Below are 26,184 nucleotides of genomic sequence, written 5' to 3'. Positions count from 1 at the left end.
AGCTGTGCAGGGTGCAGTGCAGGCGGTAGTGGCCTAACTACAATTCATGCCCCCCCCCCTCCCCCCCAGTGAAACTTTGATCGGGGCCCTAATGTTCACACCCTTCGCTTGCCTCCCCTTGGTGATCTTCATAGGCTTGAGGCCCATCTCACAAGGGTCATAAAACAAGTGTGGCTATCAGGATCTTCACACCCATAACAAGTGTAGCCACAAAACCCCTGATCTGAAGTAGAGTCCCCTGTATGGGAAGAAGGGAAGGTTAGTAGTTGGGGACCTCCACAGCTCTGGGCCCCTCTGCAGTCACAGAAGCTGCTCCGCTCTAGTTATGCCCCTGGCGGGAGGATACAAGGCGCACCATGGTAAACACTTCCTCCTTTTCGCTAACATTCCTCAGTCTTCACCTACTTGGTGCTACTATGCTGTAGGTTGTATATTGTTTGAAGGCATTATGGGCTGCAACTAGGTTGGGCCTCTTTTCTATATTTCATTGTATCGCACTCAGCACATTTTATTGGCACATATGGATAAGTTTTCAGCACATGTGTAGGCAGTAACTTTGCAATAGTGTTTTCAAAACATTATTAGTAGCAGAAGACATGTTAAACAAACTGGGTTAATAGCGTTGAATATACAACCGCATTTTGAAAATTATTTTTAAAGAAACTCTGTAACAAGATTTTTAGCCTTTTTTCCTCTATCCTATAAGTTCCTATACCTGTTCTAATGTGGTCTGGATTACTGCAGCCTTTCCTAGTTGCACTGTCTCCGTAATATATCTAATCTTATTTTCTTTGTCAAGCTTTGTCGACCCAGAGAGGAATGCACTGCCTCTGCTGTGATAGGGAGAAGTTATGCACACCCCCTCCACGCCCCCCTATGCTCTCCTGTGTGCTGTGTGTATGAATCACAGGCAAAGTCTCTGCTCACAGCCAGCGTGTCTGCCTCACAAAGCTGTGACATTTCAAACAGCTGTGAGTGCAGAAAGATCAGTTCAAAGCCCAGACAAGCAGCTAAGGCAACAAGTGGAGTAACATTCCAGCAGTCATGTCAGGCTTGAGAGGAGCCACTGCTCTGATTACATATATCCTGTTTGGCGGTCATCTTTATTGATTACAAAAACAATGAATAAAACAGTGATTTTATCACCAAGAAAGCAGCTGGGAGCGGCAAAAATGTCACAGAGGAGGGGGCTAGGAGAAGACAACAAACAGGCTGGTACGTTTATTTATGTAAGATTTTCACAGAACACATTCTCTTTTTTAGTAGGCCGGTTTTACACTGGATGTGAGCTTGTGCGGTGTGGTAATCCTGCCGCACCGCATTGCACCGCAAGTTTCTTCAGGCAGGCACCTGCGTTAATAAGGAAATTGGTGGCAAATAACCCTTTAAAACAGCTCTCTACTGCTCACTTCTTGTAGATCTGAATGAGTGGCAAAAGCACGATGTTCCGTCGCAGGGCTAATGGAGGCCTCGCTATTTTTCTTTTGTGGCACACGTCGCCCTCCATGACTGTTCTGCAGCCATGCTTTCCACTGCAAAAGGCGGTTTATAGCTAGCAGACAGGATGCATGTCACAAGTAAATTGTCGTCCGCGCACGCGCACCGCCATGGCTACCATTTAAAAAAAAACCTGCGTCACCAGTGACTTAAATTACTTGCGCCGCTGCAGACATCACTCGGTAATGCGTTACAGAATTTGCGTCAGACCACCGCAGCGCATTAACTCTGCAAGGCTCCATAGACTTAAATTGCACTTGTGGCACCTTGCGGTGAGAAAGGGTAACGTAACGCAGTTTTACAATACCAGTGTGAAAGGGGCCTCAGTGTTTAGTGAACAAGTGACCCTGTATGGGTCTTAACAAATGCTTAAAAAAACAGCCAGTGCAAAATTCCAAACAACTGAGAGTGTAACTAAATGGGACAATAACTGTAACAACAAAACCAATAGGAATCATCTAAAAAGAAAAGGAAAAAGTCAGTAATATTGAGGCAACACATATCACAAGGCATCCTAGTCTATCACTGTATTGTTGTGGCACTATATTATTGTAATGCTGGGGGGGTCATACTTTCTGACCACCCAGCACAACAAGGCAAAGAGCTGGATAATGGAAGAGGCTACACAGGCTGCCCAGAGCAACTGCAGCTCTGGGCTTCTGATAAGACGCAATGACAGCGCAACATGGCAACATTTAGACAGATACAAGACAGACTGGAGTGAGGTAGCCAATAGCAACCGCAGCAATGGCTACCTCGCAAGGACAGGACTAGGAGGACAGAGGCTGACAGAATGAATGCTTGCTAATCTAGTCACTGCCTCAGTGACAGCAAGCATTCACAAGAGTGAGGTAACCAATAGCAACCACAGTAATGGCTACCTCGCAAGGACAGGACTATGCTAGCTAAGCACGGGTGATCACGCTAAGCGCAACCTACCGAAACGTTCTAAAAACTGACTAGCTGAAAACACAGGATATCAACAGTTCGAGTACGTATACATCAGCGGCACTGATATACCACCGTAGCACGAATACAAGGAAAATAACAAACGCTGACTAGAATATGTATACATTGGCGATTAACCAATATATAACATAAGCAAGGACACTAGCTAGATCTGGACTGGAGCAATACAACAAACTAACTAGGAAATACAAACAATACAAATTCTCTGCACTAGAAGGAGTACGCATATATGTCCCCGTGGGAAATATATAATCGTAGCTCCACAAGATAACCGAACTAGAAAGTAACAAGACAAGGAATATATTTTACAGTATCAAGGGACCCAGTAACAGCTTAGACAGAGCTGAAACTATAACGGGTGAGGTCTAAAAGGGGAGGCAGACTTTTATGCTGGCATCAGCCAATGGATGCAAGCATGCAAATCTCCACACAGCTGAATGGCAATCATTCAATCCTGAGCTGGCTTGGTTACCATTTGCTATCTGAAAGACTATCTGCACTGATGCATACAGTCCTATGCAACAACATGCATGCAGGAAATCAGAATCAGAATCAATCAGAATCAGAATCAGAATCAATTTATTTTTGCCAAGTAAGTTTGCACCTACAAGGAATTTGTCTTGGCAGTTGCTTAACAAACACAAACAAAAACAATACAAGGACAGACAGTGTGAATATTACAAGTTAAGGACATTATAAGTATAGTGGCAGTAAGCAATGTGAGAATTGTTCATGTTTAGTTCTGTGCTGATTACTTTCAGTCCTAGCAGCTCTAACGTGGTTCAGCATTAAGTATGGCTACCGCTTGAGGAAAAAAGCTGTTCCTGTGTCTAGAGGTTTTGGTAGCGATTGACCGGAATCTTACTCCTGAAGGCATGTGCTGGAAGATGGAGTGAGCTGGGTGAGAGGGGTCAGAGGCAATTTTGGATGCTCTCTTTCTGCACCTGCTAGTGTAAAGATCCTGCAGGGAAGGTAAGCTACAGCCAATTATCCTTTCCGCTGATCGGATGATGCGCTGCAGCCTCCCCTTTTCTAATGCTGAGCAGGAGCTGAACCATACAGTCATGGATGATGTTATGGTGGATTCGATGATTGCAGTGTAGAACTGCACCATTAGATTTTGAGGTAGGCCAAACTTTTTCAGCTGCCGCAGATGGTACATTCTCTGTTGTGCTTTCTTGACAATAGTGGCGGTGTTGTTGTCCCATTTTAAGTCGTTTGAGATCGTGGACCCAAGAAACTTGAATGACTCTACTTGGGTTATTGTGGATCCATTTATGGTTAAGGGGAGGTGCTGGGGGGGAGATCTCCTAAAGTCTATTATCATCTCCATAGTTTTGAGAGCATTTAGTTCCAAGTTGTTGCTGCTGCACCAGGAGGAAAGCTGTCCCACCACATGCCTGTATGCAGACTCATCCCCGTTTTGAATGAGACCAACAACTGTTGTGTCGTCTGCAAACTTCAGAACCTTAACAGATGGATCTGTGGAGATGCAGTCATTGGTGTAAAGTGAGTACAGCAGTGGGGAAAGCACACATCCCTGGGGTGCACCAGTACTGACTGTCAGAGAGCTTGATGTGAGTTTACCAAGTCTAACACGCTGTCTTCTGTCGGTTAAGAAGTCGGTTATCCAGGGCTATCTGGCTGCAGTTCAGCTGTAGTAAGCCATTGGTGGAATTATGACAGCATTCTGAGTTGCCCAGACCTGCAGAGCAATTGCAAATGACAATGTGACTCACTGCAAATGCACAACCAAATGCAGGCTGACAAGCCAGAACTGTCCGTTTGCGGCTCCACCGCAATGGACAGAACACGCCACAGGAGGAATCCTTACAATTATTATGACATAATATGGCCCCACCCTAATTCTGCTATCTGCAGGCCTGTCCAGCCCAGGATTTCTCATAAGTCTCCTGGCCCCCATATAACAAGAGTAGCCTCATGGCCCCCATATAAAAAGAGTAGCCTCATGGCCCCCATATAAAAAGAGTAGCCTCATGGCCCCCATATAACAAGAGTAGCCTCATGGCCACCATATAAAAAGAGTAGCCTCATGGCCCCCATATAACAAGAGTAGTCTCATGGCCCCCATATAACAAGAGTAGTCTCATGGCCTCCATATAACAAGAGTAGTCTCATGGCCCCCATATAACAAGAGTAGTCTCATGGCCCCCATATAACAAGAGTAGTCTCATGGCCTCCATATAACAAGAGTAGTCTCATGGCCCCCATATAACAAGAGTAGTCTCATTGCCCCTAGATAACAAGAGTAGTCTTATGGCCCCCATAGAACAAGAGTAGTCTCATGGCCCCTAGATAACAAGAGTAGCCTCATGGCCACCATATAAAAAGAGCAGGGGCGCCGCGAGGCATAAAGCGAACCAAGCGGTCGCTTGGGGCCTCAAGATCGTAGGGGCCTCGGCGGCTCAGTGACGTCGGCGTGATGTCACTGTTTTCCCGCAGACCCGCGGGGCTGGCAGAGCAGAGTAGGGCAGGGCTACGGGAAGATGGCCGCCGCCGAAGCCCTGCTCAGGAGACTATGTCTCCAGTACAGGGCTTCGGGTGGCCATCTTCCCGTAGCCCTGATTCAATCAGCGCGGGAGATTGGAGGAGGGAGGGAGCTCCGTGGGAACTGCGCGCCTGAGGAGCCGGCCAGGAGAGGAGATGGGGAGAGAAAACTTCTGCCAGTGCCAGCCTGCCAGGTGAGTAAATTCTTTTCTTTTTGCAGCTCTGAAAATGTGCCCTAATTGCGTTTGATTTCTGCTGAACTGTGCCCTAATTGTGTTTGATTTCTGCTGAACTGTGTGCCCTAATAGTGTTTGATTTCTGCTGAACTGTGTGCCCTAATAGTGTTTGATTTCTGCTGAACTGTGCCCTAATAGTGTTTGATTTCTGCTGAACTGTGCCCTAATAGTGTTTGATTTCTGCTGAACTGTGCCCTAATAGTGTTTGATTTCTGCTGAACTGTGCCCTAATTGTGTTTGATTTCTGCTGAACTGTGCCCTAATTGTGTTTGATTTCTGCTGAACTGTGCCCTAATTGTGTTTGATTTCTGCTGAACTGTGCCCTAATTGTGTTTGATTTCTGCTGAACTGTTCCCTAATTGTGTTTGATTTCTGCAGAAAATGTGCCCTAATTGCGTTTGATATCTGCTGAAAATGTGGCCCTAATTGCGTTTGATTTCTGCTGAACTGTGCCCTAATTGCATTTGATTTCTGCTGAAATGTGGCCCTAATTGCGTTTGATTTCTGCTGAAATGTGGCCCTAATTGCGTTTGATTTCTGCTGAAAATGTGCCCAAATTGTGTTTTATTTCTGCTGAAAATGTGCCCTAATTTCGTTTGATTTCTGCTGAAAATGTGCCCAAATTGCGTTTGATTTCTGCTGAAATGTGGCCCTAATTGCGTTTGATTTCTGCTGAAAATGTGCCATAATTGCGTTTGATTTCTGCTGAAAATGTGCCCAAATTGCATTTGATTTCTGCTGAAAATGTGGCCCTAATTGCGTTTGATTTCTGCTGAAAATGTGCCCAAATTGCGTTTGATTTCTGCTGAAATGTGGCCCAAATTGCGTTTCATTTCTGCTGAAATGTGGCCCAAATTGCGTTTCATTTCTGCTGAAATGTGGCCCAAATTGCGTTTCATTTCTGCTGAAATGTGGCCCAAATTGCGTTTCATTTCTGCTGAAATGTGGCCCAAATTCTGTTTGTTTTCTGTTGAAATGTTGCACAAATTGCGTTTGTTTTCTGCTGAAATGTTGCACAAATTGCGTTTTTATTTTCTGGTGTCTGGGGTAACTGTTGCTGCATTTATTATTTAATGGTCATAGTTGGCTATATTTGCTGTGCTACAGTTAAGCTCTGCCCATACAATGTCATGGCCAAATCCATCTCTCAATCACCCCCACATCCATTTTCCCCGCAAACAGCCCCGCCCCAATCCACCCTCCAGCTCCACCCACATGTCATGGCCACGCCCACTTATGCGGGGATAGCCACGCCCATTTTTGCCGCGGCACGCCTGCAGGATAGGGCCCCTTCCTACAGTCCGCTTGGGGCCACAAAAACCTTAGCTGCACCCCTGAAAAAGAGTAGTCTCATGGCCTCCATATAACAAGAGTAGTCTCATGGCCCCCATATAACAAGAGTAGTCTCATGGCCCCTAGATAACAAGAGTAGTCTCATGGCCCCCATATAACAAGAGTAGTCTCATTGCCCCCATATAACAAGCGTAGTCTAATGGCCTCCATATAAAGAGTAGTCTCATGATCCCCATATAACAAGAGTAGTCTCATGGCCCCCATATAACAAGAGTAGTCTCATGGCCCCCATATAACTAGAGTAGTAATAATATGGCACGCCCTGGAGGGTGTCACTTAAGGCAGTGAGTCTACCAAGAAATCTTTATGGACCAACTTGAATGACTTATCAGGTCAAATGATGGTCCACCGGCCATGTGTGGACAACCATGGTCTACACATTATTTTGTAATGTATCAGTTAACTGGTGGCACGGGGATCTGACAGCAGATATCTTCCCAGGGGCACCAGAATAGCCAGCAATGGCAAGGCTGCTACACCCTTCACCTAACAAAGCTGAGTGCTATTCCAGATGTGAGTTCCTAGCACTATAGAACACACATTGGGCTTGATTCACTAAGGCAAATAGCATGCCTTATCTGAGTTAACATGCCTTATAAAAGTTAACACACCTTATCAAGGTTAACACGCCTTATCAGAATAGCATAGAGGGCACTACGAACTTATGCCTGCTAATTGGCAATGACGAGAGCTCCACTCGTCCTGCCCTGAGCCCCTGCGGGTTCGTAGCGCTCGCTATGCTACTCTGATAAGGCATGTTAACCTTGATAAGGCGTGTTAGCTTTGATAAGGCATGCTATTTGTCTTCGTGAATCAAGTCCATTGTCTGTCTCCTGCCACAGAATTCCCCATCATGAACTCACCTGTTTATTCTCCCAGGGCTCTGGCTGGTTCCCTCACATGACCTTTTCTCTTCTTGTCCTCAATCCTAAATTGGCTTCAGCATCTCTCCCTCCCTCGCAGGATGATGGCTCAGCTGCTAACAGAGTGTGTCACCAGGTCAGTCACCTCCCAGGCTCAGGGTGCTTACAGCTGTGAGCCTGCAGAGCACTCCCCATGGGTAAACATACAAATGGGTCGGTGACTGGCTAGTCAGGCAGTGAGGGGCTGATGAGTTACTGGGGGAGGCGATAGTTCCTTACTAATGAGGCTTATTACAGGGAATCCAAAACTCCTACCTAGCACTGATAGAAAGGAAACTTTTTTTATTTGAGTTTGCAATGAGTTTTCATAACATGCTAATGATTGTTGGTGGCACAGTGGTAATGACTGTTGGTGGTCAGGGCTGGATATAGTAATAGTGGGGCCCCCTCAAAGACACCTCCATGACAAAAAAAGTGGCATTAGGGGCTCTTTGTTGCAGCCAAACCCAGGGCCCCTTAGCCAGCTACACCCCTTCAGGGCTGGTTCTAGTAACAAAGGTCACCCTATCAGACACCCCGACGACCAAAAAGTGACATTATTGGCCCTTTGTTGCAGCCAAATTTCCCCCCAGGGCCCTTTAGCCAGCTCTACCCCCTGCTGGAAAAGATGAAACGCTACTCTGCCAAAGACATTGCAGGAACGCTGGGGAGCACAGTTTGGATGATGCGTGACCCAGGCGACCATATGGACAGCCAGCTTGCTCGGGGCCCTGGGATAATTGCCCAGGTTGCCCATAAGGCTGCACCAGCCCTGTTGGTGGTATAATGCTGATAGTGGAATATAGTGGTTATGATACTTGGCGTTATAGTGCCACTCTAATGGAGGCCAGTACTTAGGCAGGGTGAAGCAGAATCTGCGAGGGGGCAGCACTGGGGAGGGGGATAGGGAGGCCCTACTGGAGGCCAGTACTTAGGCAGGGCGAAGCAGAATTTGTGAGGAGGCAGTACTGGGGAGGGGGATAGGGAGGCCCTACTGGAGGCCAGTACTTAGGCAGGGAGAAACAGAATCTGTGAGGAGGCAGTACTGGGGAGGGGACAACGCGGCCCTACTGGAGGCCAGTACTTAGGCAGGGAGAAACAGAATCTGTGAGGAGGCAGTACTGGGGAGGGGGATAGGGAGGCCCTACTGGAGGCCAGTACTTAGGGCTCGTCTCCACTAGTGCGGCGTGCGTCTCGCAGACGCACGCCGCACTGAGCGGGTGTGCGGGATCGCAGGCGAATCCCATAAGCCGTGCCATGCATGGCTATGGGATTCGCAGCCTCCGCGGCGAATTCTGCGGGGTATTCCAGGCGAATCGCTCCCACAAGCAATTCCGCCGCGGCCCCGTCATCCCCTATGGCAGAATTTCCCCGTGCAAATCATGTGCGGGGAAACTCTGCGGAATCGCGGCGAAATCGCCGTAGTGGAAACGGGCCCTAAGGCAGGCAGAAACAGAATCTGTGAGGAGGCAGTACTGGGGAGGGGGATAGGGAGGCCCTACTGGAAGCAAGTACTTAGGCAGGGAAATACAGAATCAGTGAGGAGGCAGTACTGGGGAGGGGGACAACGCGGCCCTACTGGAAGCCAGTACTTAGGCAGGGAGAAACAGAATCAGTGAGGAGGCAGTACTGGGGAGGGGGACAACGCGGCCCTACTGGAGGCCAGTACTTAGGCAGGGAGAAACAGAATCTGTGAGAAGGCAGTACTGGGGAGGGGGATAGGGAGGCCCTACTGGAGGCCAGTACTTAGGCAGGGAGAAACAGAATCTGTGAGAAGGCAGTACTGGGGAGGGGGATAGGGAGGCCCTACTGGAGGCCAGTACTTAGGCAGGGAGAAACAGATTCTGTGAGGAAGTAGTGCTGGGGAGGGGGACAACATGGCCCTACTGGAGGCCATTACTTAGGAAACGAGAAGCAGAATCTGTGAGGAGGCAGTACTGGGGAGGGGGATAGGGAGGCCCTACTGGGGGCAGTACATATGAAGAGAGAGGCAGAACTTGTGAGGAGGCAGTGCTGGGGAGGGGGACAGCATGACCAAACTAGAGGCCAGTACTTAGGGAGAGAGAGGAAGAATCGGTGAGGAGGCAGTGCTGGGGAGAGGGACAGAGACGCCCTACTGGAGGCCAGTAAATATGGAGGGAGAGGCAGAAGTGATGAGGAGGAAGTGCTAGGGGGGGGGACAGTATAGTCACACAGATAGATTTCTGGAGTAAACAATGTTTTTGCCCGCAGTCCTAAAATACGTAAGTTTACAGAGATTTCCTACTAGTAAATCTCCTAATGTTCCCATTTAGGTAAAATGATAGCTACAGCCAGCACGGTTAGTTTCTGTACACAAGGCCCACTGAGGGCAAACATCAGACTGAATAATTCAGATAAAAACTGAAGCGCATTTTCAGTAATGTCACAAGAGCCCCTGATGACTTATTTCTGTTATGCAGCATAAAGCCGGCGTCTCCCTCGAATCATCATTTCTGAGCTCCCTTCATCTCCAAGACAACTCTCTCCGTCGGTGAGTGACTAGAGACTTTTATCTGCCAGCGTGAGCAATAACTGCTCTGTCCCTGCACAGATCTTCCAGTGATTGCTCTCCCCTGCCAATTCCATCTATGGCAATTATGCAGCAAAAAGAATAAAAATCATCCACTATGCCCACAGGAACATCACTGTAGGTCTGCTACTCAATTACTACATAGAGAAATTTGATATCTACGACACACAGATGATGTCACTAAAATGCTTCACACTTATCCATTCTCTAGTCCAGTGACATCACTGACACTTCATATTCATCATGAGCACACAGCCTGTCCAATCACTAGAGACCAGTGACCTCACTGACACTTCATATTCATGAGAACACAGCCTGTTCAATCACCAGAGACCAGCGACCTCACTGACACTTCATATTCATGAGAACACAGCCTGTCCAATCACTAGAGACCAGCGACCTCACTGACACTTCATATTCATGAGAACACAGCCTGTCCAATCACTAGAGACCAGCAACAGCACTGACACTTCATATTCATGAGACCACAGCCTGTCCAATCACTAGAGACCAGTGACATCACTGACACTTCATATTCATGAGACCACAGCCTGTCCAATCACTAGAGACCAGTGACATCACTGTCACTTCATATTCATGAGAGCACAGCACGTCCAATCACTAGAGACCGGTGACATCACTGACACTCCATATTCATGAGAACAGAGCCTGTCCAATCACTACAAATCAGTGACATCACTGACACTTCATATTCATGAGAATCCAGCCTGTCCAATCACTAGAGACCAGTGACCTCACTGACACTTCATATTCATGAGAACACAGCCTGTCCAATCACCAGAGACCAGGGACATCACTGACACTTCATATTCATGAGAGCACAGCACATCCAATCACTAGAGACCGGTGACATCACTGACACTCCATATTCATGAGAACACAGCCTGTCCATTCACTAAAGATTAGTGACCTCACTGACACTTCATATTCATGAGAACACAGCCTGTCCAATCACCAGAGACCAGCAACATCACTGACACTTCATATTCATGAGAACACAGCCTGTCCAATCACTAGAGACCAGTGACATCACTGTCACTTCATATTCATGAGAGCACAGCACATCCAATCACTAGAGACCGGTGACATCACTGACACTCCATATTCATGAGAACACAGCCTGTCCATTCACTAAAGATTAGTGACATCACTGACACTTCATATTCATAAGAGTTCAACCTGTCTAATCACTAGAGACCAATGACATCACTGTCACTTCATATTCATGAGACCACAGCCTGTCTAATCACTAGAGACCAGTGACATCACTGACACTTCATATTCATGAGAGCACAGCCTGTCCAATCACTAGAGACCAGTGACATCACTGACACTTCATATTCATGAGAGCACAGCCTGTCCAATCACTAGAGGCCAGTGACATCACTGTCACTTCATATTCATGAGAGTACAGCACGTCCAATCACTAGAGACCGGTGACATCACTGACACTCCATATTCATGAGAACAGAGCCTGTCCAATCACTACATATCAGTGACATCACTGACACTTCATATTCATGAGAATCCAGCCTGTCCAATCACTAGAGACCAGTGACCTCACTGACACTTCATATTCATGAGAACACAGCCTGTCCAATCACCAGAGACCAGCGACATCACTGACACTTCATATTCATAAGAACACAGCCTGTCCAATCACTAGAGACCAGTGACATCACTGTCACTCCATATTCATGAGAACACAGCCTGTCCATTCACTAAAGATTAGTGACCTCACTGACACTTCATATTCATGAGAACACAGCCTGTCCAATCACCAGAGACCAGCGACATCACTGACACTTCATATTCATGAGAACACAGCCTGTCCAATCACTAGAGACCAGTGACATCACTGTCACTTCATATTCATGAGAGCACAGCACATCCAATCACTAGAGACCGGTGACATCACTGACACTCCATATTCATGAGAACACAGCCTGTCCATTCACTAAAGATTAGTGACATCACTGACACTTCATATTCATAAGAGTTCAACCTGTCTAATCACTAGAGACCAATGACATCACTGTCACTTCATATTCATGAGACCACAGCCTGTCTAATCACTAGAGACCAGTGACATCACTGACACTTCATATTCATGAGAGCACAGCCTGTCCAATCACTAGAGACCAGTGACATCACTGACACTTCATATTCATGAGAGCACAGCCTGTCCAATCACTAGAGGCCAGTGACATCACTGTCACTTCATATTCATGAGAGTACAGCACGTCCAATCACTAGAGACCGGTGACATCACTGACACTCCATATTCATGAGAACAGAGCCTGTCCAATCACTACATATCAGTGACATCACTGACACTTCATATTCATGAGAATCCAGCCTGTCCAATCACTAGAGACCAGTGACCTCACTGACACTTCATATTCATGAGAACACAGCCTGTCCAATCACCAGAGACCAGCGACATCACTGACACTTCATATTCATAAGAACACAGCCTGTCCAATCACTAGAGACCAGTGACATCACTGTCACTCCATATTCATGAGAACACAGCCTGTCCATTCACTAAAGATTAGTGACCTCACTGACACTTCATATTCATGAGAACACAGCCTGTCCAATCACCAGAGACCAGCGACATCACTGACACTTCATATTCATGAGAACACAGCCTGTCCAATCACTAGAGACCAGTGACATCACTGTCACTTCATATTCATGAGAGCACAGCCTGTCTAATCACTAGAGACCCGTGACATCACTGACACTTCATATTCATGAGAACACAGCCTGTCCAATCACTAGAGACCAGTGACATCACTGACACTTCATATTCATGAGAACACAGCCTGTCCAATCACTAGAGACCAGTGACATCACTGTCACTTCATATTCATGAGAGCACAGCACACCCAATCACTAGAGACCGGTGACATCACTGACACTCCATATTCATGAGAACACAGCCTGTCCATTCACTAAAGATTAGTGACATCACTGACACTTCATATTCATAAGAGTTCAACCTGTCTAATCACTAGAGACCAATGACATCACTGTCACTTCATATTCATGAGACCACAGCCTGTCTAATCACTAGAGACCAGTGACATCACTGACACTTCATATTCATGAGACCACAGCCTGTCTAATCACTAGAGACCAGTGACATCACTGACACTTCATATTCATGAGAGCACAGCCTGTCCAATCACTAGAGACCAGTGACATCACTGACACTTCATATTCATGAGAGCACAGCCTGTCCAATCACTAGAGACCGGTGACATCACTGACACTTCATATCCATAGCCTACAGCCTAGCGACGCGTCTGCACCGCCCTGGGTTCTGCAATGTCGTCTGAGGGATTGGGTCCTGATCCCGACCTGGCAATATGCCTTGCATGTGTGTATGAGGCTTTAGTCTTTTGCCCCTCTGTGCTTTGGACTGCACTGTTTTCTGTGTTAATTGTATATTTGTAGTCATCAAATAGGGTGTTTAACTCCAGATCACTGTTCTACACTAAGCACAGTATAGCCTATGGCACTGGCCACAATAATAGTAGCAAACACCCACAGTGTATAAATTGCCACACCACAAGCTCATTACCATTTTATAAATATAGTGTTTATCATTTTATAGTGTTTACCATTAAATACCGGTAACAGGATTGCTGAGTGGTGGTGATCTCTGATAAAAGTGCCAATCATTTCACTTTTTCCAATCCAATTGTCAGATCACCCACATTCCCCCCAGATGCAATATTTATAGTACGTGGCGCAGCAGCGCAGCATGGGAAAATGGCTATTAAAGTGTTACACCTCACACTTTGATCTGTAGGGGCTGTTGCCATGTTGCTCCTTGCACTGAAGCCTGCCTGAAGCTCACTTTGGAGGGCAGAGATTAGGGGAGGCGTGGATGAGGAGGGCAGTGTGTGCCAAGAAGGCGGGTGGTAGAGCAGAGAGGTGGCAAGTGGCCCAAACTGTTTGTCCAAACGCCGCCCCCTAGATTTTACCGTCTGAACGACATGATTCAGGTGGCTTCATGGTAGGTCTGCCCAGCTCCTAGTCGCACTATGCCCAGCATCGGAGCTGTAGGGGATCCAAGTACCACAGTGGATTGGAAAGGGTTAAAGTATAGCTGGAGTGGGCACAAAGCTCCATTAATGACAAAAGTCACAAACTGCGACATCTTCCCTCTTCACTATGGTAGCATAGTGGGATCATTTGTGAAATAATGTGTTATTTTAAAGTCTGTTCAAATCTGGCTGCCATTACAGTCATACTGACCTAAGCCTGGATGCCATAGCAAACTCACCCCGTATACCCAGCCCTTCCATATTCCCCTGACTTGTTGAGCAGCATGGTAGCGTAGTGGTTAGCGCTCTTGCCTTGCAGCGCTGGGTCTACAGCTCTCATCCCAGCCAGGGCACTATCTGCAAGGAGTTTGTATGTTCTCCCCATGTCTGTGTGGGTTTCCTCCGGGCACTCCGGTTTCCTCCCACATCCCAGAAAAATACAGATAAGTTAATTGGCTTCCCCCTGAATTGGCCCTAGACTATGATACATACACTACACGATATAGACATATGACTATGGTAGGGATTAGATTGTGAGCTCCTCTGAGGGACAGTTAGTGACAAGACAATATATTCTGTACAGCACTGCGGAAGATGTTGGCGCTATATAAATACTAATAATAAGAGGTTCATCCCTTCTTCAAAGTTCCCACGTGAATCTATAGGAGATTCTTATATGCTCCCTCCTTTCCCCTTTTCTTCCATTACTCCCACTTACTCAGATTTTGCAGGTTGCCGTGGGTTACCTGTACTGCTGCAGCACTTGTTTACAGATAAACTGGCTGCTGGGATCAACCTAACCTGATAAGAACCGTTGGGTGTGCTTAACTGCATACAAACCTCATGAGAAAAGCAGTGCATGCTGGGTAGGGTTTTTTTGTTGTTTTTTTTTCATAAAAGGTGACCTGGCTTATGACTAAATCAAGGAAATTTGTTTGGTAAGGAGAGGGGGTTGGGAGTAACAATGCATTGACTATAAACAGCCTTCCTCTAGCCTGGTCGGAGACACACCCTCTTGAAGGCTTGAGCACAGCGTGACAGTGTGATGATGTCATCGCATCAACCCTCTAATTTTCAGCAGATTTACTGTCCGATCGATTTTCCGATCATTTTTCTGATCAATTTCTATTCACTGCTATGAGAAATCGATCGGAAAAACGATCGGAAAATAAGATTGGACCTGTCGGAAATTATCTATCGACAGGTGTATTCTCAGCATAAGGCCAAATGGGGGATTTTTATAAAATCACATCGCTCAAATGGGATCACACACATAGCAAGAGTTTTCAGATCGCAAAGCGCTCAGAAAATCGTTCCTAGTGGGTTTATGGCCTAAGTTAGGCTGATGCATAGTTTTTTTTCTTTGGAATTGGTGGCTTAAAGTGAACCAGAGATGAAGCACCCTCATGTATTTTACCATATATGTCAGTGGGAACACTAGAGAAAACACCTACCCTGCTCTCTGTTTCATACTTCACTGCTCAGCCTGCTTGTTATCAGCCCTGATAAAATCCCCGATTTTCAGTCTGGCTTTGCTCAGGAATCATTATAGCTGAGTCTGTCTTCTCTGATGTATTTTGAAGCCCAAGCCTGCCCCCTTCTGGCTCTGCTTTCCCCTTTCTGTATATTTGCAGCATCACAGAGAGCTGTGATGAGATGGGAGAAGCTGCTAATGTAAAGGTATATTGAAAAACTTTTTTTTATCTTCTTTTGTTAGTCATAAGAGGTTTTTAGAAATGTTGATTTAATTTTGCACACAGACCACTAAATAATATGCTTTTCTGTGGAACTGTGTTTTGCATGGAGTTTTAGTAAATACCCACAAAAAACGGCACACCAGAGCGGCGAAAATACCAGGTATAGTATTTATTTTGTAAAATCTACCAGGGGATATGTTTTTTTTTGTGCCAAAGCGTTCATCTCTGGTTTCCTTTAAAACAGAACTTTAGCGAAATTGGGAAAAAATAAATCAATGCATTTAAAAGTAAGAAGAATATAAGACTTAAGAAGTTGAAAAATAGAGAAAATAAATACATGATTGATATTCGCCACATAATTTTTTCATGTTGTTTGATCCACAATCACCCTGCACAAAATCATTTTTACTACTGGCAGACATGGAAAAAACCAGACAGCACCAACTGCTATTATTCATAGCCACACCCCCTAACAATGCGATAGGCTAAAAGGTTGGTTTTTATAGATATACATATGCACAGAGGGAGATACTGGGGTTTTGGCAGTTGGAAACAGACATTATTTCCCACAATGCAACAAGGTTCACAGACAGGAAACTATTAGGACCATGGTCATGACATCACACTGAGGAGTTTCACCACAATATCATCCATACAGAACCCCCTGACAATCTATTTGAGAGAAGGTAAAGATTTATCATGGGAAAGGGGGTATCAGCTACTGATTGGGATGACGATCAATCCTTAGTTATAAGTTTCTCTTTAAAGCGGATCCGAGATGACTAACTATAACAAGTAACTTGTCTATATATCTTATCTAAAGTTTAGATAGTTTACACAGCATATCTAGCTGCAAACAGCTTCAAAAGTGTATGATTATTTATCCCTGTGATACAATGAGGGCAGCCATGTTCTGTTTGTCACATTGTCACAGGCTGAGGGCTGTAAATGCTTGCTTGTGTGCAAATTCAGTCCCCTCTCCTCCTCCTCCCTTTCCCCTCTGCCTCTGAAATCAATGGCTAGTAACCTCCTCCTCCTCCTGCCCAGACTGAGCTCCCATAAGCCCTTGCTACAGTGCCAAGGCACAAAAGGAGCTGTGGGCAAGGCTTGTTTAGTTTATAGAGAATTAGAGTATGAAAACAAAAAAAGTATTTGGCTTGAGGAATGCCCTATAAACTATATGTAAGGAACATAATTATGCAATCAGTAAAAGTTTATCTCGGATCCACTTTAAGCTTTACTACAGTAGATTAATTTGTCTTGCATGCTGTGAGTTGTAGTTCCACAACGACAGAAGTGAACAGTCTCCCTTTTAATTCCACCCCTCAAATTCCATCAATCATACGATCAATGTGAAACCACAGGCCCATCCATAATGCAGCTCATGCCATTTAGCCAACGCCATAAATGTATTCCCTTGCAATAAAACTCCTACAGCATCGGCTACGTCATAAAGCTGAGGAAATTGGATTGCAGCTGGTCTGAGGCAGCGTTCCCTGCAGAGAGAGCATGCTGGCCATTGCGGCAGCCAGACTGCAACACCCAGAATGCACTGCAAATTCTTCACAGTCCTTTCCAGCAGGCTGGATCTCTGTCTTAAAGGGGAACTGAAGTAAGAGGTATACGGAGGCTGCCATATTTATTTCCTTTTAATCAATACCAGTTACCTGGCAGCCCTGCTGGTCTATTTCTCTGCAGTAGTATCCGAATAACACCAGAAACAAACATGCAGCTAGTCTTGTCAGATCTGACTTTAAAGTCTGAAACACCTGATCTGCTGCATGCTTGTTCAGGGGCTATGGCTAATAGTATTAGAGGCAGAGGGTCAGCAGGGCTGCCAGGCAACTGGTATTGCTTAAAAGGAAATAAACATGGCAGCCTCCATATACCTCTCTCTTCAGTTCCCCTTTAACCAAGAGAAAGTTTAATGGTAATTTACCGTACTTGACAAAACAGAAAAAAAAATGTAAGTACTGCTGAAAGGATTACCGGTATTTCATTATTTCAAAGTTACAAATATTACAGAGTGAACAATACCAATGAGTGATGATGTAAGGCTGTTAAATAAAAACCAGGGCTGTGGAGTCGGTCCAAAAATCGACCGACTCCGACTCAGACTCCGACTCCTCAGTTTAGGATTCCACCGACTCCGACTCCACGACTCCGACTCCTCTAATTTGCATATTACAATTTTGTTGATTAAAAGTATGTAACATGAAATTCGTCTCATAACTGCCAACGCTTAGGAATTTTACAAGACAACTGAAGTGAGAAGGATATGTAGACTACTATATTTATTCCCTTTAGACTAAAACTAGTCCTTAGTAATAGTACTTGTAAAAGGTACAAACCGGAAAACAAAGAACATCTATCAGGCCCTAGGCAATGTAAGTGTGGGTACATGTAAGAATGATGTGCAGGTACTCTGCAGGGGAATGAGGAGATTGTAAACAGACAACACCTCTGTGTTCAATGTGCACAGCATTCTCAGTGGATTCCCTGCAGCTCTGTGAGGAGTGCATATGTAGAGTATAGTACTACTGTGTAACAAAGTAAACCTGAGACAGATGAAATTAAAGTTTTATACATACCTGGGGCTTCCTCCAGCCGCCTTCAGGATAATCAGTCCCTCGTTGTCCTCCTCCACCACCTGGATCTTCTGCTATGAGTCCAGGTACTTGAGCCAGTCTGGCGTAGTGCGCATGAACACACTCCACCGCTAGGAGCATACTACACCTGTGCAGCACTATTGCGCAGGTGCAGAATGTTCCTGGCTGTGGGAGTGGCATGCGGCCGGACTGCGCTGACTGGCTCAATTACCAGGACTCATAGCAGAAGATCCGGGTGGTGGAGGACAGTGAGGGACTGATTAGCCTGAAGGGGGCTGGAGGAAGCCCCAGGTATGTATAAAACTTTACTTTTCATCCGTCTCAGGTACCCTTTAATTTGTAGTCACCAAACCAAATTTTAATAACATATCAAATTATTTGATTTCATCAGCAAAGGGAGTGCATACATTTGCATAAATCAGCATCAGTGCAGAATTATTTCCATCTCATTGACCATCTCTATTAGTGACACAGCTACACATCAGGCTTTATTCTTACAGCATAGATGTTATTTAGTATATATAAGAGATTCCTGTGTACACATCATATATACAGTCACAATCAGATATGTATATCTGACCTTAAAAATACGGGGACTGCTTTATTGAAGCAGCACAAGTAACTAATTTTGATTGGTTTATTTCATTTTTGTGGACTAAGCACAGCTATTACTGTATATATAGATTATTTTTAATGACTATTATCTGAGAAATAGAACATTTTATCATATTTTCTATTTTAATTACAGTTACAAATTCATTAGGAGTCGGAGTCGGAGTCGGTGCATTTTTTCCCGACTCCGACTCCGACTCCAGGCACCCAAAATTGCCCGACTCCACGACTCCGGCTCCACGACTCCGACTCCGACTCCACAGCCCTGATAAAAACACAGTGTGTATATATTATATTGTATACTGCAGGACTGTAGTTTAACTCTCAGTAATGCGCAGTTAGATGTTGTAAAACTCTGCATGGCTGAGAAAACCCATCTAAGTGCAGAGAACAGAGAAGTTCACTAGTTCAGGATTCACCTGTATGGGAGCTGAATAACAAAATGATGACGCTCTGGTACCCAAGACTGTCAAAACTTGGGCCTTGTTCACATCTAAAATCTCAATCGCTGATGTCATCATTTTGCAAGTTTGTGCGCGATTATTTTTAGCACGGGCGATTTGTTTTTTCACTTCCTGACACAAGTACAATGTATTTATTCTTAAAAGCGCTGAGGAAATCTCTATACAAAGCAATTTTTCAAGCGCTTTGCGATTTCCCTATACCTTCCATTGAGGCAAATCGCCCCCAAAAATGGTACATGGAGCGCTTTGGTGAGCGGATCGGGAATCTAACCGCTCATATGTGAACACTCTCATAGGGAATCATTGCACAAGCGCTTTGAGGGCGATTTTGAAAATACTGATTTGTAACAAATCGCCTGGTCACTAGGGGGGTGTAAGCATGTGGTCCTGTGGGGGTTAAAGGCAAAAGGTGGTGATGCCAAATGTTTATCTGAGTGAGGTTTTTATATGTCCATACGCTTTCTAGGCTGCAGTGGAAACGGGCCCTCACCGCGTACTCATTGTGTTAAACAAGGTAACAAGTTCATGACCCAGCTATTAAAAAAAATCCTTGGCAAGAAATCTCTATACCATTTGGGTTACATATCCTCACATACAGAATGTACAGGTGGCCCCTTTCTGTTAAGTGATCTCCTCATTTTCCAAATATCGGAACTCTGGCAGCGCTTTTCTGTGTTGCCAACAGATGTCTAATTGCCAAGTCTGGGATGTGTCTTTTGCCTTCAGATAGTGCTTTGCTAGACCATCTATGGTAGATTTACATATGGGAAAAAAATCTTAACTACATAACTTTTTTTTAATATAGTCCTACTAGACTTCAAAAATCCTGCTTGGACAACTTAGGCCTCATTGATGAAGATTGGGCAGAAACTCCAAGATGACTTATTGAGCTCCAGCTTCACTGGTCTAGAACTCCCAGTACAATCATGGCTGTGGAGTCGGAGTTGGAGTCGGAGCAGTTTTTGGTACCCGGAGTCAGAGTTGGAGTCGGTGGTTTCATAAACTGAGGAGTCGGGAGTCAGTCGGATGGTTTTTGTACTAAATCAACAGCCCTGGTAAGTATTAGACTAAGGAGTCGGAGTCGAGGAGACGGAGCCATTTTGGGTACACGGAGTCGGAGTTGAAGTCGGAGTCGGTGGTTTCATAAACTGAGGAGTCAGAGTTGGAGGATTTTTGTACCGACTCCACAGCCCTCTTGATTCCATAAGACCCGGTTCACACTATGTGCGCTTCACTGCAGTTTGACACAGGACTATAAAGTGGGTACAAAAATCATCCGACTCCGACTCCTCAGTTTATGATACCACCGACTCTAGGTACCCAAAATTATTCCGACTCCTCCACTCCAACTCTTTAGTCTAACACTTACCAGGGCTATGGAGTTGGAATAAAAATCACCCAACTCCAACATCTCAGTTACTGGACAGCAGTTCAGAACAGACATTCAGGGCTGTTTTTGACCTGTCTGGAAATTTAGTGAGGATGATGTCCACTGTTCCCTCATGCCCATGCTGCTAGGACACCATCCTAATGCATTACAGTCAGGGCCGGATTTACCATAAGGCACTGTAGGCATGTGCCTACAGGCGCTGGATAATGGAAAGGCGACTCATTCCCCTCCCCAAGTGCCCCCTCCCTCCTTCCCTATGCAGAGTCTAGAGCAGATGGTAAATTAGAGGTTACTCACCCAGCACTCAGCAATCCAGTAATGAGATTTCCCTTAAGTTGGGGGCGCCACTAGCTACTTATTACTAAGGGTACCTCTGGCTATGTAATACTAAGATGCATCTGTAGCTACCTACGATGGGCAAGAGAAGTAAGGGAGAAGTGACAGCTGGGCCAGCCTGCACATTTGCAGTCCATTTTGGCGGGTGTTTGTAGGTTCATGGAGCACGGAGTTTAGGGTGCCATAACATCTGTGCCTATAGGCTCCTGTGATGTAAATCCGGACCTGATTACAGTACTGAAGACCGTCACTGTTCTTGGGATGAATAGGGGTCTGTACTAAGTGCTAGCAAAATACGGGTACTGGATATATTCCATAGTACAGTACAAAAACTGTTTAATGAAAAATGACATCACAGTTAAATCTTGTATATTCCATCATGTAACCAGCAGGTGTGTATGAGAAGTCAATAAACAATGGGGTTCCTTGACATGGCTCTTTGGTGCCTCTTCCAGCAAGTGATGCCTAGGTAACCGCCAAGGTTGCCTATGCCTAAAAACTGCCCTGTGGACAGGATTAGGATTGCATCGACATTCGATGGGCTAGTTCACACTGACAAAGCTACAGATAGATATAAGAAGTTAATGTCGTATATTGGATCATGTGAAAATGAATAGCAGAATAGTGATGTTCGTAATCAGCTAATTACGATTGCGCAAATTTTTGCAATTTCGCTTATACGTAATTACGATTTGTACATTCAATTGATTTTATATGGTTATTTTTAATTTTTGCGTAATTTCGTGCCAACCTAAACAATAAATAGCAAAGCCTTCATACATGCTAGTGACACCACAATTGCTACATGTGTTAAAGGATACCCTAGGTGACATGTGACATGATGAGATAGACGTGTATGTACAGTGCCTAGCACACAAATAACTAGGCTGTGTTCCTTTTTTTTCTTTCTCTGCCTGAAAGAGTTAAATATCAGGTATGTAAGTGGCACTGGCTGACTCAGTCCTGACTCAGACAGGAAGTGACTACAGTGTGACCCTCACTGATAAGAAATTCCCCTTTTTATCTCTTTCTTGCTCTCAAAAGCCATTTTCTGCTAGGAAAGTGTTTTATAGTTGGAATTTCTTATCAGTGAGGGTCACACTGTAGTCACTTCCTGTCTGAGTCAGGACTGAGTCAGCCACTTACATACCTGATATTTAACTCTTTCAGGCAGAGAAAGAAAAAAAGGAACACAGCATAGTTATTTGTGTGCTAGGCACTGTACATACCCATGTCTATCTCATTATGTCACATGTCACTTCGGGTATCCTTTAAGGGGAATAGTGGGTACAAGTGAAAACATTTTCCAAAAAGAACTTATAGTTTTTGAAAAAAAATCTATTTTAAAAATGCAAAGAAAATGGTTTTTAAACTGAAAAATGACAGTTAAAAAAAAAAACATTTTTCTTTGCATTTTTAAAGAGACACTGAAGCGAAAAAAAATGATGATATTATGATTTGTATGTGTAGTACAGCTAAGAAATAAAACATTAAGATCAGATACATCAGTCTAATTGTTTCCAGTACAGGAAGAGTTAAGAAACTCCAGTTGTTATCTCTATGTAAACAAGCCATTAACTCCCCGACTAATGGCCCATACTCATGAGGGACAAATGTCGCCGCAACACGCGGGGCGCGCGTGTTGCGGTGACAGGTCGCCCGTGAGTATGGGCCGCGCGCGCACCGAACTGTCGCCCGGAACGGGCGCGCACCCCGAACTGTCGCCCGTCGCTGATGTCGCCAGGCGATTGAAATGTTCAATCGCCTGGCGACAGTCGCCGCCGCAACTCCGCCGCAGCTGTCGCTAGTCCGCGTGAGTACGCGGACTAGCGACAGCAACCTCCATTGAGCTACGCATAGCTTCCGGCGTGGGGAGGAGGAACGTCGGCGATAGCTTCCGTCGCGCCGCTGGTCCCTCTTCCGCGTGTGTACGTGGAGGGACCTGGCGAGGAGCTGTCGCCGGCCTGTCGCCCACATGCTCACGTGTGCTGGCGACAGGCAACTTTTGCCGCCCGTGAGTATGGGCCATAAGTCTTAAGGTGGCCATACACTGGCCCGATTTGCGCCCGTTTCGACAGCAGATTCGATCACTGGGATTGAATCTGCTGCCAATCGTTCACGCTACACGCCGAATTTCGATCCATTCCGTCCGATCCCGTCGATCGCGCCGTGCGGAAAATAACCGTCGATTGCCCGCGGGTAAAGAGCGCATCGCTAGCGGCGTTCGAGTGCCCGACGACCGACGCAATAGAGCCGCATACATTACCTGCTCCGCCGGCGCGACTCCCGGGTCTCCGCTCTTATCCGTCTCCGCTCTGGTCTGGTCTCCGGCATGCTTCCCTTCTTCCTGTCCCGGCAGGAAGTTTAAACAATAGAGGGCGCTCTACTGTTTAAACTTCCCCCAGACAGGAAGAAGGGAAGCATGCCGGAGACCAGAGCAGACCAGAGTGGAGACGGAGAAGAAGAGCGGTGACCGGGGGCAGTCGCACCAGCGGAGCAGGTAATGTATGCGGGTGGGGGGAGCGGCGGCAGCACCACCACAACAGATTGTGATCGGTTTCAGGCTGAAATCGGTTCACAATCTGTTTGCAGTAAAGGTAGCCATACGATCCCTCTCTGATCAGATTCGATCAGATAGGGATCTGTCTGTTGGTCGAATCTGATGGCAAATCGACCAGTGTATGGCTACCTTTAGTCGTGGAGAGGGCTGTTATCTGACTTTCATTATCTCAACTGTAATTGAACTGTTTACTTTTCCTCTGCTAGAGGAGAGTTCTTTACTTCACAGACTGCTCTGAAAGACTCATTTTGAATGCTGAGTGTTGTGTAATGTGCACATATTATAGAATGATGCAATGTTAAAAAAAACACTATATACCTGAAAATAAAAGTATGAGAATATTTTCTTTGCTGCTAATCTTCTAGTAATTATTCATAGTACACAACCAATTCACTATATCGAATTTTTTTTTTCGCTTCAGTGTCTCTTTAAAATCGATTTTCTCAAAAACTATAAGGTCTTCTTTTTTTGCCTTGTACCCACTACTCTCTATCGCTATATGTAGAGATTTTGGTAGCAATAGCATGTTTGTGAGCTTTGCTATTAACTGCCAACGTCGGCACAAAACTATGCGAAAATGACATGAAAAAATATGCGAAATTATGAAATATTACTATTACATGCAAAATGAATTACGATTTTCTCTGAAATTTTGCATCACAGTTACGATGCGTAATTGCGAATTTCGATGCAAAACTTAGGCCCACCACTGTAGCAGAATGATGCCTGTGTCAGAGGGATGTGCAAATGTATATGTTGTACAGCGTTATACTACATTGTGTTATATAATATAGCGCAATGTTAAAGGGAAGGTCCAAGCAAAATAAAAAATTGAGGTTCACTTACCTGGGGCTTCTACCAGCCCCATGCAGCCATCCTGTGCCCTCGTAGTCACTCACTGCTGCTCCAGTCCCCCGCTGGCAGCTTGCCGACCTCGGAGGCCGGCGGGCCGCATTGCATCCATTTTATGCATTCCCACTAGTGCAGGAACATTAACACATACATTTTTTACGCATTACTGGTTCAATGCGTAAACATTTATGCATTGAACCAGTAATGCGTAAAAATGTATGTGTTAATGTTCCTACTCTGGCGGGAATGCGTAAAAATGTACGCAATGCGGCCCGCCGACCTCCGAGGTCGGCAAGCTGCCAGCGGGGGACTGGAGCAGCAGTGAGTGACTACGAGGGCACAGGATGGCTGCATGGAGCTGGTAGAAGCCCCAGGTAAGTGAAACTCATTTTTTTATTTTGCTTGAACCTTCCCTTTAAAGGATACCTCAGCCCTTGTAAAAATTCAAAAAGGGGGGAAGCAGGCATGTGTCGTAGACTCTCCTCATGATCTCCTCCGTCCCCCTCTGTTAATGCCTCCTGCCCCCCATTCGCAGGCGCTGCCCGGCGATGCGCATCCTTGGATCGCACATCTGCGGCCGGGAGCGCTCTGCACATGCAAACTACATGCGCGACCAAGGACAGTGCGCACCACCCTCCCAAACAAGAAGTAGCTGCGGGGCAACAGTAGGCATTAACAGAGGGGGATAGAGAAGAACAACGGGGCTGGTGGGCATGATAAGAACCGACCACACATGCCTGCTTCCACTGTTTTTGAATTTTTACAAGGGCTATGGTATCCTTTAACCAATTCTCCGCATCTCCACTTGAATGACGGAGCTCCGTTCCATCATCAGTCTCCCAGTGGTGATCGCTGTTAGTCTCCGTCTATTTACACTGTACAGCGCTGTGATCTAAGGCAGCGCTGTACTGGGGACAGCCTTGTGATACGGCTGTTCCCTCTAGAGCAGGGGTCTCAAACTCAATTTACCCGGGGGCTGCAGGAGGCAAAGTCAGGATGAGGCTGGGCCGCATAAGGGAGTTCACGTGTCCCCGCCGCAAAACGAGGGCTGCAGAGCCCCCAAATCGCCCCGGGGGCAATCCGCCGGCATTTCCTGGAAGGGGCAGAGCTTTCAGCTTCAGCTCTGCCCCTCCTGACGTCAATCGCGGCGGATCGCCGCCTCTGCCCGCCCACTCTAAACATAAAAAAAAAAATTGGGAAAATAGGAAAAAATGCCCGGAATCTTCATACAGCCATATTGCGGCTGTATAACGATCCCTGGCCAAAGCGCTGCGGCTGCGTATAGACCCCCTGGAAACTCTGTCAGGAAATGTATTGCTCTTTCTTTTGATACATGTAAAATTACACTACCGTTAGGCTTGCTACTAAAAGTGACATTTACCGCATTTAAAAGTATACTATTTTCCTTCGAAACTTTAAAATCGATTTTCTCAAGAACTATAAGGTCTTTTTGAAAAATTGTTTTTTCCTCTTATTCCTAATGATCTCCTTAACATATCCTGCAAATTTAGGGTTTCTAGCATTTAAGGTGGATTTGCTATTAACCATTAAAGTCGGCGGGTTTTT

General features: G+C 45.6%; 1 protein-coding gene across 5 annotated transcripts in view; it reads right to left on the bottom strand.

The window, feature by feature from the left end:
• Positions 1-26,184, bottom strand: part of MAST1 (microtubule associated serine/threonine kinase 1) — a 156,169-nt gene that overhangs the window by 117,321 nt on the left and 12,664 nt on the right. The window contains exon 1 of one of the 5 annotated variants that reach the window (XM_068274229.1): positions 14,817-14,861. The exons of the other annotated variants lie outside the window; for them this stretch is intronic. The gene's annotated coding sequence lies outside the window, so the exon portion shown is untranslated. Of the gene's footprint in view, positions 1-14,816; positions 14,862-26,184 lie in introns of those variants that run through there. 5 annotated transcript variants of the gene reach the window in all.

Source organism: Hyperolius riggenbachi, chromosome 3 (assembly GCF_040937935.1).
Source record: "Hyperolius riggenbachi isolate aHypRig1 chromosome 3, aHypRig1.pri, whole genome shotgun sequence".
In the NCBI taxonomy this organism is placed as follows: Eukaryota; Metazoa; Chordata; class Amphibia; order Anura; family Hyperoliidae; genus Hyperolius; species Hyperolius riggenbachi.
The sequence above is the reverse complement of the archived record's forward strand: the minus strand, read 5'-3'. Positions and strand labels throughout refer to the sequence as shown.